The sequence below is a fragment of the Molossus molossus genome, unplaced genomic scaffold (assembly GCF_014108415.1).
Source record: "Molossus molossus isolate mMolMol1 unplaced genomic scaffold, mMolMol1.p scaffold_m16_p_7, whole genome shotgun sequence".
Classification (NCBI taxonomy): domain Eukaryota; kingdom Metazoa; phylum Chordata; class Mammalia; order Chiroptera; family Molossidae; genus Molossus; species Molossus molossus.
This window is the reverse complement of record NW_023425401.1, coordinates 51,980,289-51,995,735: the sequence shown is the minus strand read 5'-3', so window position 1 is coordinate 51,995,735 and position 15,447 is coordinate 51,980,289.

The following is a 15,447-nucleotide window of genomic DNA, read 5'->3' as shown; positions in this document are numbered from 1 at the left end:
TAACCGTCCAAACCCATTTACCATTTAGGATAATGACATACCTTTAGCATTTTTTGTTTTTATTTTTGGTTCATTTTCAACAGCTTTTACCCTTTCCTCAAACTGCTACAGAGATAAGCCATTTTGCTTAAACAATTCCTCCCATAGTCATTCTCCCACATATGCTTTTTTGGAAGTGATAGTGGTTTCTAAATTAGACTTTAAAGGAATAAAGAGAAACTTTTCACTTTTGAACACCACATCCTATGGGGCACTGGTTGAAAGAAGCAAATTGAAAATGAAGAGAGATCTATCTGATGCTACAAGGACAAAGGCACAAAAAATGTTTGAAAGTGGCATTATTTAAAAATACAGTAACCTATGTTTATTTTTAAAGTCTGGAGAATGCCATGGTTTGCCTAATTGAAACTGTTGGTAATTCAGAGATACATATGCCATGCATGGGTTAATGATTTTCAAAGTGCAATGTGATAAAATACATTCAGCCCTAAAACTTAAATTTACCAAAATTTGAAATTTGATGATTCAGATGGTCCTCTACTGTTTGTATATTCTTGGCCTGCCAAAATATGCTGGCTCTTTAGTACAAAAGAATGACTTTTTGGTTTTATTCAGTCCACAGAAAAGCAATATTTCTTGCAACAAAGAGGAAGGGTTGGTTAGTGGTGAACATAGTTTTTAAATTGTTCTATATTCCTGCTGCCTGTCAGAAGTGTCTGTTCCTGGGAGCTCAGGAGCAATGCAAGACACAGGCAAGGGGCCTCAGAGATTGTCCATGGAAAAAATGTCCGGTCCACCAATCAATCAGCTACACTCATTCTACCAATGGAGACCAACTAGCAGTTTCTTCCAGTAAATTTAAATCATGTCATTCGTTTTTGTATTCATTGTTTAATACAGTAAAAAGGAGACGTTAAATGTTGGGGTTATGGAGATAGAACAGGAGGGTGAGAAAAAGACTTAAATGTATCTTGATTTATCTATTCAAACATAATTAAGTACTACACTGTTGGAGGTATTCTGTAAAGTTCAGAATACCAAGGAACTCAAGTTTCAAAGAGGAGAAAAAATCAGGTAATTATAACATAGTCCTGAGCACTCCGAGAGAAGTATGCAGAAAGTGAAGGGAAAAGATAGTGAGAGGGGATCGGTTAGAATTTACTGGAAGAAGGAAGCTGCTAAGGGTGTTTATCTGTAGGAGGTGAAACTCAATTTAACTTGAAAAATGGTTGAATTGTGAAGAATAACCTAAGACAGTCATGCACACAAGAGGCAGAAGTGAACATGTACCACCAGGACAACCAGTGGGACAGTCCATGGAAATGAGATTATCCATTTGTGCCCGGGGATTTGTGAGGACTTGTTTTTATGACTTCTACACCACATTTAGGACACAAGTGAACTCCACCTCAAAATTTAAAAGTCTCATTTACAGGTTTTAATCGCTTTATGTTTATTAGTATTTGTGTATTAGGGACCCTCTGTACATTAATTTTGAACAATTTTTAATTTTGTAATATTTTTATGAAGTATTTCATAAATATTTTTATTAAATAATATTTTGAAAATATTCCACTGTGGATTTTTCACTGTCCAGTAAAATCATACCTTCCTTCCTAATCATGAGAGTTCTTCTAGCATCGATATTAGGAAATAAAATTTACTGCCCAAGGGGCCACATAATATTAACTACCTAAAACAAGAAAGTCAGTAAATAGATTTGATTTGCAGGCCACAGTTCTGAAAACCAGGCATTCTCAAGTGCTTTATATATTTTAAACCTCTTTTTATATGTTAAAATCCTGGGCTAACATAAAATAAAGTTTTAATATAAACCTTGGATAGAGAGAATCAGATATGTATGATGTGATGAACGCAATCAAGTAACAGAGAGTGTAAGAGGGAATCCCTTCTTAATGACCAAGAGCAGCCTGAGTGGGAAATATAGACTAGAATCGAGTATGGTTGCCTTGGTTTATTTTTTTTTATTTATTAATTTCTTCATTTAACAACATTTACTCAGATCCTACAAGGTATGCTATTAATCTAGGTCTTATGGCACAGAACTGAATGTAAAGTTTCTGTCTTCATAGACAAAGCTCATGGGGAAAGGGTGTTTTAAGAAAAGCCCAAAGGGTGTTTGGAGGAATCTTAGGGAAGTGGGATTTCGTAGTCACTTCCCAGGTTGTAAACTGAAAAATTTCAAGTAACCTTACTGAAAAACTGCATTTAACTTTACCAAGTAGAATATTAGAAATGGTTGAGATAAGGTCTGAGTCAAAGAGAAGACCGAGATATCATCTTGGTTAGTAAAAAATTGTAAAACTGCCCTGGCCGGTTTGGCTCAGTGGTTGGAGCATCAGTCTGCGGTCCGTAGAGACCCAGGTTCGGTTCCCGCTGGGGGCACATACCTCAATTGCAATTTGTCCTCGGCCCTGGTTGATCGTGTCTCTTTCACATCGATGTTCCTCTCTCTCTCTCTTTTCCTCTCTCTCCCTTCCACTCTACCTGAACAAAAAATGGAAGAATGTCCTAGGGTGAGGATAAAAAAAAAATTGTAAAACTGAAAAAATTGTAAAAACAGAGAACCCTTCTCTCAATTCATATCAAACAGAAATGCTACACTATGTTTTTGGTTCGGTTTTTGTACTTTTTTGTTTTTTTACATAGCTAAATGTGGGAGATTGTTTGCATGGCATCCATTTTGCTAAAATCTGCTCTGCCATCTCCTGCCCCAAGGCAGGATACCTCTGTATACAATGTTTCTGCATTCCTCTAAGTAACCATTTACTCAGCCAGTTATGCTCTGTTTATCTTTTGTTCCACCTGTGATATTTACATGATATTTACCTGAAATTGCTTCAGGGTGGTTACCACAAACTTATCGCTTGGCAACAAATGTTCTTGTTTTTGTACTTCTTGCCCTATATATACTGTGGATCTCCCCAGAATAAAGAGACTTGATCAGAATCCTGTCTTGTCTCCATTTCTCCTGTCTCTTGTCCCTCCTCATCCTCACTCCCCCTCTAGAGTCCTCTTGCTCAACCTGCAGGTCGGGTCAGCTAAATTTGAAAGCAAGAAAGTTTTTTTTAAGTGGTTAGATATAGTAAGCCATAACATGAAGGGGAAATAAGGCAAATGGCCCGTGGAGTGTCAAAATGGAATGTGGCGAAGAGACTGGTATTAACAGTAATGCATGGACTGAAGGTAAGGCCACAGGTTCTAGAATTGTGTGAATCTGAAACTAACCTCTCAGCCTAAAACTGGGAACCACCTATAAAATGGAGAACTAACAAAAGTTGCTGCCAATAGCCCATGTAGAACAGAAATGGGTATTGGCCAGAAGTAAAGATAATTATGTAAGAAATTTTGAAAGTTATACCTAAAAAACAGGGGTTAGAAATCACAAACTAAAAAAAAATACCATGAAAACTGGCCCAAAACTAGAAAACCCATGAGTCAAATGTTAAGCTGCCACATTAAAGACATCCATAACTCCGAATATGATTCATGTGGAAAACAATTCATTCTGATAAGGTCATTGTCCCACATTACAAAGCATGAAAGAAAAACAAAATGTTAGGACAGTGTACAGGTGAAAACAGAAACAGGAGCATTGTGACCACACAACTAAGAATTCAAACAACACGAAAGAGAATAAAATAGAGGGGTGCGCAAAAGTAGGTTTATAGTTGTGAATACACGAAACACAGAGTTAATTCTTGTATTATTTATTTATTATTATTATTATTAACCTACTTTCACCCACCCCTATATTTTGTCAAAAGTTCAAATAGATGAAGGAAGCAATGCAAGCTATACAGCAAACTTAGAGGATTTGGAAACAGACCTCTACATATGCAAAATACATAAAACACAAATAAAAAATGTGTTATTGAAACAAAAATATCAATACACATATGCAACTGTTTCTAAATCAAAACTGAAGTGAGAATTGGTATAATAGAATATGGTTAAGAGGAAATCACATTATATTACCATTAATTAAGAAAAGAAATGATTAACAGATAAAGAAGCTGGACTAAGCAAATTCAAAATATGTCTAATATAAGTTCCAGAAAGAAAGAGTATAGATGATTGGAGAGAGGCACTGTTTGAGAGGTGACTCCTGAGAACTTATAAAATACAACTTGAACCATCATATTTAATTGACACGAAAAATACTAAGAAAAGTAGATAAAACAAATCTACTACCCAGTCAAAACTGTACCATCAAAGTAGAGATAAATATGATAAGCTATGAGAGAGCTATTTAAACCATTTTAAAAATGGGACTTCTGATAATGGTTACTACTTAATTAAAAAATATATATCCCATTGAGAGGAATGAAAATCTGGAGACCACACAGGTAGTGACAGAGAGAGCAGTAGAATTCAGAGGATATAGACCAATATACCTCCCTGGTATGGAGGCTTAATTCAGTTCCTGCCCTCTCTTTTTTACTGGGGAAAGCCACACTTTTAACCCTTTCACAAAGATATGATGACTAAGAATTAGTGTTCAGTATCTGTGAAGTGAGGCTTGGAGTCATAGTAAACCACCTGTTTTGAGTTAAGTCACCAAAATCTTATGTACCTTATGAGTAAGGATTAAATGCAAATAGGGCCTTATGGATATTGCAGGTCAGCTTTGAAACACCACAATTCTCAAAATGTATTAAGGTAAACTTGCATGTAAATATAAATACATACTGTTTCTATGATTATAATGAAATTGCATGGGGCTCACAATATATATTAAATAAAAAACAAGAAACAAAAGGCTTGGGGGAGGGTTTCAGGTTAAAAAATTGGAGTAACCAAAGTAATCAAAATCCTTTTGGAGGGGTATTGGGAAATATCAATATTTTACTTTGAATATCAAGAAAGCATACTGTAATTATGAGTTAATCATTTAAAATGCTAAAAGAATGGAAATAATGGAAGAGGTGCTAATAGAGAGGCAAAATAGAATAATTAAAATTATTAGTCTTTTAGCCCTGGCCGGGTTAGCTCAGCAGTTAGCCGGTTCAGCCTGTGATCCAAAGAGTTGTAGGTTCGATTCTGGTCAAAGGCACATAACTCGGTAGTGGTTGGGTCCCTGGCCCTGGTCAGGGTTGTGTGGGAGGCAACCAGTTCATGTGTCTGTCTCACATCGATGTTTCTCTCTCTCTTTCCCTCCCTCCCTTCTACTCTATCTAAAACTCAATGAAAACATTCTTGGATGAGGATTAACAAAGAGACAGAGAGAGAGAGAGAGAGCATTGCTAAAAATAATCATAAAAAGATTCAATTCACCAAGAAGATATAATAATTTCAAAACTCTACCTATCTAATAACATAGTGTAAATTTTTCTAAAGCAGAAGTTAACCAAATTACAGGCAAAATAGAAAAAACCAACAACAGTCATTATGAAATATTATCACACAATCCTTTCAATAACCAATAGAGCAATCAGGTAAAAATCAGTAAACATAAAGATTTTAATAGCATTACCAGCTGAATTTTACCTAATAAACATATGTATAGTACAACCACTCAAAACTATAAACATGTATTGGTTTCAAATGCACATGAAAATTTTACAAAAAATGACCATATGCTGGGCTTAAAACAAGTTTGTTTTGGTCCATTATGATTGCCACCTCAAAATTCTGCAGACTGGGTGCCTCATACACAATAGCAACTTCTTTTCTAACGTTCTAGGAGCTGGAAGTCCAAAATCAGGGTGCCAGCATAATCTGACAAGGGCCTTTTCTAGGTTTCAGACTTTTCATTGTATCCTCTCATGACAAAAGAGGGCTAGCAAGCTTTGTGGGACATCTTTTTAAAAGGCACTAATCTCAGTCCCAAAGGTTCCACCCTCATGTCCTATGCGTCTCTCAAAGGCCCCACCTATTAACATCATTACACCAGGCATTCGAATTTCAACATATGAATTTGAGGAGGACATAAACATTCAGACCATGGAAAATTCTTAACACATTTTATAGAATTGAAATCATATTAAATTACAAATCATATTGAATTACAAATTAGCAAGAAGTAAAATAAAATAAAAGTAACTAGGGAATCTTCATGTATTTAGAAATTTAAAAATTAAATGCGAAGTAACCCATGCATCAAGGAGAAATCATAATAGACATTGGAAAATACTATTTTGAACTGAATAAAAATAACAAATGCAAATAACAAATCTTCTAGGATGCACTTAAAATCATACTTAGAGGATTTATAATATAAATTTCTTTATAACAAAAGAAATCCTGAAAATCATTTAATTAAGCATCTGTATAAAGAAGATAGCAAAATCTTTTTTATACAAGAAATGTATAAAAGGAAATAATATAAGAACAAATATTTATGAAATGGGAAAGGATCTATAGCAAAGTGGATCAACAAAACCAAAATTTGATTCTATAAGACCAGCAAAATTTACAAAACCCATAATCAAGAAGAAGAAGAAAAAAGCTTAGATAACCAACAACAGGAATGAAAAAGGGGGCTTTATGACATATTCTATAGATATTAAAAGGAAGTAAGAAGGTATCATGAATAACTTAATTACAAAAGAAAAATTAAATAAAGTAGACGAATATCTAAAAAACAAATAAACATAACTTACCAGTCTGATACAAGAAGATATAAAAACATGAACAGATCTTTACTAATAATTAATTGAATCTCTAATAAAAAACTTTTCCAACAAAGAAATCTCTGGTCCAAATAACATAAGCAGAAAATTACACTGAAGAATAACACTAATTATTTGCAAAAGTTTCCATAAAGTTAAAAAAGAGGAAACACTACATAGCAACTTTGATTCCAAAACTTGTCAAGTTCATTATGAGTAAAAATCCCACTTATGATCATATATGTAAAAATATTAAATAGTAGAATATTCTCAAACCAAATTCAGTAATGCATTAAAAAGATAACAAACCACACCCAAGTTGGATTTATACTGGGAATGCAATATAGTTTCAAAATCAATCCATTTAACTCACCAGATTACTGTACCTGTTCTTGGTATTCCCATCAGCCCCTCTAGGACCAGTCTCTACTCACTTGGCCCTGAGATTTTTTTCTGGCCTAACACTAGCTGAAAAGTATAAATTATCTTTGAGAAAATTAAAGACGACTTAAATGAATAGATTGGCAATGTGAAACTGTAAATATTTCATTTCTCTTGAAAGAAATAAAAATCCCATCAGATTTGTGTACATGTGTCTGTGTGTATAAAAGTTTTTAAATTATTATAAAATGTGTATTGAAAGTCATAGAGCCAAGAATAGCTGACACTCATGAAGAAAAAGTAAAAGGTAAGATATGTCATAATATTATCATAATATTATAATTTATAGCATAATGTCATATCAATGATCATAAATCATTATCAAGTAATAATGTTATATAATTAAGATAATGTAGTTTTGGCACAAGGGCAGACAAATCAATAAAATAAAAAAGACATCACAGAACCAAATTCAGACATATAAAAACTTTATACGGTACCACTATAGAGTATTAGGGAAAGGATGGTATTTTCCATAAAAGAAAATGGGAAACTCATATAGAAAACAATATACTTGAACCCTTCCTCAGACTGTGTACCCACATCACTTCTAACCAGTCCACAGATTTAAATGTTAAAACTAAAACAATATATGTTACAGAAGTTAATATATTATTTTCATAATATTGGGATAAAGCTAGTTTGGTTAAATAGGAAAAATGTAACAAGCCACAAAATACAGTACTAAAAACTGTACTGTATTAAAATTAAACATTATAGTTTATCAAATAACTATTAATATAATAAAAAAGACAAGCCACAAAGTGGCAGAGCATATTTGTTATATGTATAACTGAAAAAAGGCAGAATATACAAATAAATTCTAATAACCAACAAAAAAGGGGAGATAATATTGAAAAAAATCAGCAAATATTTGAATATTCACTTGAAAAAACAGGATACCTAAATAGCTAATAAACATGTTAGGATATACACAGACTCATTAGTAACCAAGGAAATAAAATTTATAACCACTGTGAGCTATTAATGTCACCAATTAGGATGGTTAAAATAAAACAAACTCATAATACCAAGTATTAGGGTAGATATGGAATAAAAAGAACACTCTAACACTGGCAGTGTCAATTGATATGACCACTCTGAAAAGTGGTTTTAAATGGTCTATTAATAATGAAGATAGAGCCCTGGCCGGTTTGGCTCAGCGGTTAGAGCATCGGCCTGCGGTCCTGAGAGACCCGGGTTTGGTTCCCGCTAAGGGCGCGTACCTCGGTTGCAGTTTGTCCCTGGCCCTGGTTGGTCGTGCGGGTGGCAGCCACTCGATGTGTCCCTTTCACTTCGATGTTTCTCTGTCTTTCTCTTCCTCTCTCTCCCTCCCACTCTATTTGAACAAAAAATGGAAAAAATGTCCTCGGGTGGGGATTAAAAAAATAAATAAAAAAATAATGAAGATAGACAACTCCTATGATATAACAATGCCATTTGCTAGGGTTATACTCAACAGAGATACAATTTCATGGGTGTTAAGAGGCATATGCAAGAATGCTTATACAGCATTATTTTTAATAGCCAACAAATGTGAAACAATCTAAATATTTATCACAGCAGAGTAGATAAATAAATTCATAATATTTACACAATAAAATACTAAAGACTATAGGACAAGGAATAAATATTTACTGTTGCATGGATGAATCTCACCAATTGTTAAATGAAAGAAGCCAAACGAAATTAATATAATATTAACTTTATGGTTTCATTTATATAATATCAAAAACAAGACAAAACTAGACTATACTTTCTTTAGGGGTACACATATAGGTGTAATGATTAAAGAAAAGCAATGATACTTTAACAATCAAAGTCAGAGAAGTTGTTCCCTTGGTGAGGATGGTTGGAAGCAAGAGAGGGGTTTCTGGAGTTCCTGTCCATGATTGGGTTTTGATTTGTAAAAATTTCAATGAGCTGTGTAAGGTTTGCTTCTGTTCTCAATATACATTATATTTCATAATAAATAAGACATTTAAAATCAAAACTATAAAAAGCCACCAGGCAGAAAATGTAGCTGGTTAATTAAACTGACAGTAGACTTCTTGTCGGCAACAATAAAAGCCAGAAAACAATGAAAAATTTCATGGTAGGCAAAGAATCTATAATTAATTGGTTATTTTAATTCTTATACTCATTAACATCAGATTGGGAGAGTGATGATAAAATAAGATTTGTAATAGAATATAGAAAAAAAAATGTACTTTTAACACTTCAATATAGTGTGAAATTTTCTCCCTGGTTTTTATCCCTAAGTTTTTGGACCCTGTCCACTACCTGTAAAACAAAGGTTCTATGTGGTTGTCTTATTGATAGATATAGAGACAAAGGTTGCCTCACAGCCAGTCTCTCCAGTAAAAGTCCAAAAAAAAAAATTCTGTGCTTTTTTAGTGTTCCAAAATTTTAATATTAAAAAATTTTGTGTCTGTAAAAAAAAAAAAAAAGAAATATAGGACAAAGTGATTTTGATACACATGCTTAGTATTGTTGTCCCATGCAATATTAAGCACAAAATACATTGTAAACTGTTCAAATGTGAAGAATGATTGTACACATCTAAGCCAAGATTTTTGTTATAAATTGATAAAGGTAGTGATTCTGGGAAGAAGGAATTAGAGTGTATATCCCCGACATTCCTCTCAGTTGAGTTGAGGGACTCTAGGTTTATCTTATTCATAAGCTACAGGAGGGACTTTCTCTGATACAATAGGGCGCCTCTCTGATACAGGTATAATAATGTCAAAAGCATAATGAGTTAGGAAATAGGAGTGGTTGCAGGTGGCTGTAGTCACGGGTTACAGAGTAGCAATTAAAGCAAAAGACTAAAACTGGCTCTAGTTATAAGAAACATTTAAGTGGCATAAAGGTAATTAAAAGGTTCTAAGAGGAAAATGATTTAACTACGTATATTCATTTTAGAACTCTTTAATTTTCAAGTATCTCAGCATGAATGGTAAACTATATGGTCACCTTGGTCTATAGGAAGAAGGAGAAACTTGTGACTTATAAAAGATCCCGATGTTTCAGACATGCTGACTTTGTGATATCTATTAATTGATAGATTCCCATGTATGTTGACTTCTAGAACTGTGGGACATGTCTGGACAAAGATTTCTGAGTGTGTAAATTTGGAGCTTGAGTAAAAAAAATTAACATGCAGAGTTAAGGTAAAATCCATGGGAGGTGTTGATCTCATTCAGGGAGAGGCGCTGCATAAACACAGGAAGCCATGGAAGGTCTCAGTCCCACTATACCTGGGAACTCGAATGCCTACAACACTCCTTTCAATAACTGTCTTCATTAAAGAAGGTATCTTTAGATAGACATTTTATCACTTCTTCTAAAGTTTTTCCTTCTCTTTCTCTTCTCTCCCCACTAACTTGAATCCGTCACCATGGAGTGAGTGGAAGAAGGTATCCTTATAAAGAAAGCTATAGCATCAATAATCAAAACAAAAATGAAAGAAGTTATTTTTTGAGTGGTACATTTATAATTTAAAGAGGACCATTTGTTTTATTTTCTCAGAGGACTGAGTGAAAATATTCATACCCTGGATATTATTATGTGACCCTTCCCCTACTCTCATTCACTCTTGCCAAGTGATTCATTGACCTTTAAGTATTAAACGACCAAGAGTTTTGCAATGTGGTCCAGTAAGGTTTAATGTGGGATGACAGATTCCCCAAAAAAGTATTTAAACTGGAGCATACTTTCGAAGCAGTAGCTAACTCAACTGAGAGGAAAGTTGGGGATATACACTCTAATTCCTTCTTCCCAGAATCACTGCCTTTATCAATTTATAACAAAAATCTTGGCTTAGATGTGTACAATCATTCTTCATATTTGAACAGTTTACAATGTATTTTGTGCTTAATATTGCATGGGACAACAACACTAAGCATGTGTATCAAAATCACTTTGTCCTATATTTCTTTTTTTTTTTAAGATGCATCTATTTTATTAGTGTCTGAACATAACACATTACATACACAAATGCAAATATAGAAACACACCCCTTTTATTGCTGATAATCATGAAGCTACATGACTTAGTGAATAAAGACCAAAGCTCTTAAAAAAAAAAAACTTATCTTCATTGTTGAATGTATTACAGATGTCCCTCCCTTTTTCCCCCCTAGATCCCCTCTTCCCCACTCCCATCCTCCTCCTGTCTTCCCCACACTATTATCTGTGTCTATTGGTTATGCGTATATGTATATAAGTTATTTGGTTTCTCTCTTCCCACCCCATCTCCCCCTTTATATTTCTTTTTCAACTTTACAATTCATTCTAGTATTCTTTATAGTGTGTTGCTCCACAGGATTATTCTGTTATCACAGCTTAAGAAAAATAAAAATAGGAACTCCTCTAAGTATAATGCTTAGTACTAGACCAAAGAACTGTGGATGGTGTGGAATAGAAAAGAAAAACAGCTGTAAAATTTACTTGACTTTTTGATGTGTAATTTGTTATGATCTAAGCAAAGAATCCAGAAGACCATACTATCATGCAGAGGGTCACTAGAAGTTTTAGGCCTGTTTTTTCTAAACAAACTGAGAATGCCAGGAATGGAGCTCAATGGCCCAGGCTTCATACTTGAAATTGGAAAGCTGTCTTCAGACACTTTGAGACATGTTATTCTCAGCTATCAAAACATTAAAATGGCAGATACACCTAAGGCAGAGTATACTTACTTTTCATGAGATGGACTGATATGTATGAGGGGTAGGGGCTGGAGGATGTTAGGGACAAGAAAGAAGGAGAATAAATATATAAGCCAAAAACTACAAATAAAAGATATTTGCATATGGTTAAGTCAGCTCTCCAGCAGAGCCTTTGAGAAAAGGATGAACACAAACTCAGTTGTATGGTCAACCAACAACTACCTCACAGTATTTCTTCATTTTATAAGTATGGGATTAGCATTTTAACTTTTAAGAAAGATATTATATAATCACCATCTATCATATTTTGGAAAACTCATTAATTGGGGGAGTTTGTTTCACATCTGAATATCTTGATGGCAGTGATAGGGTGGAGGTCAGAGCAGCTATGGGAAACAGGATAAGAGTTGGCATGGAAAATTGATTTTAATATGGCAAAAATCTTTGAATTTTTAAAATAAAGACAACACTTAATGAGATTTGAGCATAAATTGAAATGAGAAGAATGTAAAATCAACTACCCTATCAAATTAAAATTCAATTTTATAAATACCATGACTGCTCTGCATCCTCTATCGCAGTATTTATCTCTTTGCCTTGTTTTCAGCATTCCTGAGATCATGATTTATGAAACAAAATATGGAATATAAGCATTTAAATCAACCACATATTATCATGCTATCTAAACAAATACATTTTTGTATAAAACTAATTTATATGTGGAAAATCCTAGCAAGTTTCATCACTGTAAATGAGATCATGGATGCTATGTCCATGATCTTTTTAAACAACTAGGAAATGGTTGCTTTCACATAGCCCTGTATGAATTCAGACTACCCCAGTTGAACAAGGGATGCAAGCTGGCTGTGTTTACCCTATTATGTAATTGTCTGTATAGTTACATTTTATATACTGTAACTTACTATTTACTTTCTAGTCTGACCTATTCAGTGGATAACTATTCACAATCATGGTTTTCTTTTCCACTGTCTATCTGTTGTCTCTGGTAGCCATTAAATTACTTTATCCAAACCTGGCTGATGTGGCTCAGTCCTTGAGGTAAAAAGTTCAAATCCCAGTCAAGGCACATGCCCCAGTTGCAGGCTTGATCCACGGTAGGGGGTGTGCAGGAGGCAGCCAATTAATATTCCTCTGTCATCAATGTTTCTATCTTGCTCTCCCTCTCCCTTCCTTTCTCTAAAAATCAATGAAAACATATTAATAAAATAAAATAAATTATCCAATCATATTCTGAAAGAATTGAAAGGGAGAAGGGGCAAATGGGGGAACATCTGTAATAGTGTCAACAATAAAAGTAAAATACAAATAATTTAGCCTGGCCAGTGTGGCTCAGTGGTTGAGCTTCAACTCATGGACTAAGAGATCACCAATTCGATTTTCGGTCAGGGCACTTGCCCAGGTTATGGGCCCAATCCCCAGTGAGGGGCATGAAGGAGTTGGCCAGTCGATGTTCTCTCTCATCGATGTCTCTATCTCTCTGTCCCTCTTCCTTCCTTTCTCTCTAAAATCAATAAAGAAAAAATAGTAATTTTAAAAAGAGAAAAATGTTTAAATTTATTTGTTTTGCAAAGTTTGCAAACTTTTCTTCTAAGTTTGGAAGTATTTGAAATAAAAACCCTAATGATATATTTTGGGGATATTCTCTTAGTGAGAATTATTCTGTAAGGCAAATGCCACAAGTAAAATAGTTAATATTTATTCCTTTAGTAACTATTGTCATGAAAAAAAGATCAGTTCACAAGCAGGTAGAGAATCATGTTATTTTTTGTGTGAAAGCACTACAGAGATACACTATTTAGTCCAAGTGTAATAAATCAAATTGGGGAAATTATTTGTTAGCAAATATGCAGTTCCTTAAGGAAAGCACCTGAAATAATATTGCTTTACACTAAAAAATGATAACTCCTTCGATTTTCTTTAGAAACTGATTTTCCATAAATCTAATTAGTTAGGATGACATTACTCACAGCTTAAGACATTATGAGTCCTCATGTAGAACAGATGTAATAGGCAAAGTATGTTATAAGGTATATTTTATCAACTTCTAGTAATTTGCTTTTGATAAGGACTGTCTGAAAAACATTGAAATACCATGTTGATTTTTTTCTACATTCATACGTTTGTCAATCAAATACTAAGTATTTTTAACTATGAGCAAATTGAGAAGCCTGTAAGTGATAATAAATGAGGAGTCCTTAGTGAATTTTAGTTCAATCAACATTCATTTGGACAATAACCTCTGACATATTCTTCAGCTTCTGGATTTCCTTTATCCTGTCAATAGAAAAGGTTAATGAAACCAGATTCTGTGAAAAGGAAATATTCTGCTGTTCTTCAAAAACCACTGCACTAAGTTATCAATAGGATAAAGAACTTGAACAAAATAAACCAAAAACTAACCATATTTAATGAATGAACGAATTGACCAAGGTATCTATTGGTAGCTTGATTAAATAAAATGTTGATTTTTTTAGGGTCTTGCCTTGAGTCTCATTTTTGTTTCATTTTATTAATCATCACTGAGTGATTTCATACATTCTAGTGATTAAAACTACTATATACAAGTGTGAATGACTATCTAAAATCTTGATCCAATTACCTAATGAAGTTCCATAAGTAGAAATCACAATAACTTCTGCAAAGTCTCCCAGATACCCTTACCTCAACAAATCCCAAACTGAACTCAAAATTCCCCCTATCTCTCTTGAAATCTCTTTGTTTTCCCATATTCACCAGTTGCCTGTATGCAGGTATTTCTTATTATATTATACACTTGTTGAGTGCAAAACACGTGCTTCTATTTACTTTATCTCCATTATATACTCAACACCAGCACATTGAGAAAATGAATGAACACTTGAATGATAGTCTAGAAACAATCCAATTCTGAAACCTCAAACTCAGCATGGTTATTCCTTTAGTACATTGCTTCTGACATATCAGTTCCTTTGAATTTTTTGGCTATTTGCATTTCTTTATCACTATCTTAGTACGTCCAGGTGAGGATATATTAAGGTGGGGTAAACAGTGACATTGGTGCTGTGAAAATTACCATTGAGGTAGATTAATTTAAGCAGAATCTTTGTCTAAAAAGAGACCTGTGGCCTGGAAGTCTGAGATTAAATGGATACCTGGCATGTGACAATCCAGTCAAGAAAAACCTTGGGGCTCTTCTGAAGACGCAGCCCAAATGGTTAAAACAATAAACAAATTCATCTTTGACAGGGTTCTCAGTTGGTTGGAGCATTATCCAGTGCACCAAAAGGTTGTGGGTTTAATTCCTGGTCATGGCACATACCTGGGTTGTGGGTTTGATCCCCACTTGGGGCCACTATGGGAGGCAACTGACTGATGTTTCTATTTCTCTCTCTGTGTCTCTCCCCCTTTCTCTCTCTCTAAAAATCAATAATAATAATAATAAAAAGAACCAAATTTGCATATGACAATATAAATTCACTGCTTGGGGGTAAATTGCTAAGCAAGAGGGGGTAAATTATAAAAGTAGTTCCAGAAAGAAGTAGTTTCCTGCACATGGCTCCTTGGAGATGCTTTCTGTGGTTACATGGAACTATAGGGATGACACCCTCTGGGTGGAGAGTATGTCAGCTCATACTTTTATCAAGACAAATTCTTTAAATAGCTTATCCCCATTGGGACACATTATACTTTATAGAAGATAGA